Source organism: Mustela nivalis (genome assembly GCF_964662115.1).
Source record: "Mustela nivalis genome assembly, chromosome: 1".
NCBI classification, from domain to species: Eukaryota; Metazoa; Chordata; class Mammalia; order Carnivora; family Mustelidae; genus Mustela; species Mustela nivalis.
Window position 1 is genome coordinate 27488862 of NC_139020.1, and position 2014 is coordinate 27490875.

Below are 2014 nucleotides of genomic sequence, written 5' to 3' on the forward strand. Positions count from 1 at the left end.
TACTGAACGCATCTGAGCTTTAATCAACAATAGCATCTTACATTATGTTTCACTTGTGAACATGATGCAACAATGATGCTATGGCATGATTGTTCCTGCAAAATATTCATTTCACGTTTTGTCCATTTATTGAACATTTTTGGACCACTACAATGTATAGGGCCCTGTTCATAAGCAGTCCATGGTAACTACTATGAAACTCACATTCAAAGATGAAGAAACAAAGAATCCATAAAGCAGTAAGTGCATATCCTCAAAATCTTCCAACAGAGATAATCTCTATAAATAAAATACAACACAGAGAAGGAAGATGCTGATTAAAATGGAGTGGGTCAAGAACATGCTCAGAGCAATGGGAAACCCATAGCATCCCTTGGTCTAGTAATAGGTCTGATAGGTTCCTTGCCCTTGGCCAGAGAATTTCCTTTTTCTTTTCTTTCTTTCTTTTTTTTTTTTTGATCACCTAGTAAGCAGTTTGACAAGTTATCATTTTATCCCCATGGTCCAACATAGAAAGCTTTTCTTCCCCTGTTCTCTGGACTTTCTCCTCTGATAATCTGAACTGCTTGTTTGTTTTCATCTAGACCTTATTTTTCCACATTCTTTACCTAGACATCAACCTCCTGATTTTGAACCTAACTCACATGTGATATGATTCCTGCAAAATCCCTTTTTGGAACTCAATTCCTTTGGGACCTGGAATTGTATTTCTGTATGACCACAAAGAAGTGCACTCTGAGTGGGAGACTTATAGTTTTCTCACTGCAAAGTAGATGAGAGGTTGTTTTTCTTTTTATTATTTATTTATTTATTTTTGTTGAGGGGTGCTGCTTTCCTTTGCTGGTTCAGAACACTCTCAAATTTCCCACATGGTATTTGGCCCTTTCTAGCATACAGGATGATAAGACTTCATGTCTTCCAGGCTTCCAATCCTCAAGGGACTTGAAAGTCTTTGAAAATCCATTTTACTAGCAAAAGGAATTTTATTTTATTTTATTCTTGTGGGTTTTCTAATATTGATGCTAGGTTTAATTAAAAGTGAGGAAATCCTGAAAATGAGTTGTACCAGTTAATTTTCTGTTCTTATACAATTACTATAACCTAAGAAATAGCTGGTGTCTGAAATGTGAGAAAAGGAGACTGCAGTGTAAATAATTTTCTACATAAAAGATGCTAAATGAAAAGGGCAATTCAGAGTTTTATAAGCTACCTACACAAACACAGTCCACCACGAATGCCCAGGCAGTAGCTAAGTACCGCTCCCAGGCATGTCATTGGCTAATGGGCTTCCTAACCCCAAATTCTTCTCTGCGGTTCCACAAGGAACATAGTCATGATCTCATTTAGGTCTCCCTGTTGTGTCTTTGCCACAAAGTATAATCTTTTCCTGTCTGGGGTTCTTTTCAAAATGCAAGCCACTGCACACTTTCTTTTTACAGGCTGGATCCCAGGTCTGCAATGCTAGCTCCTGCTGTGTTGAACATCTGTTTGGAGTCTTCCTACTTATTTTTCTTTCCCTACTTGCTTTCCCGCTGGTTATTTCCCACACCCAAATTCCTTGACAAAATGGGGTTAGCAACATCAGTTTGCTTACTTCCCAGGACTCCAGTCTTTTACATTTTATAATATCCCACACACAGAGAATAATAGCATTCTTTTTTTTTTAAAGATTGATCTAATTTAAAAAAAATATATATATATTTTAAAATTTATATATATTTTAAAATGTATATATATTTATATATATTTTATATATATATTTTATATATTTTTTAAATTTTTAAATTTTTTAAAATTTAAAGAGAGTGAATCTCAAGCAGACACCCTGCTGAGCGCGGAGCCTGCTCCTCTCAATCCCCTGAGATCATGACTTGAGCTCAAATCAGGAACTGGAAGTTTACCCAGTAGAGCCACACAGGCATCCCAGAATAATAGCATTCTATGCATGCTATGATTCAACAATCTGTTGAAAGAAGCCATGGAAGGATGGAAGCCTCCTTTTTTTGACTCCCAT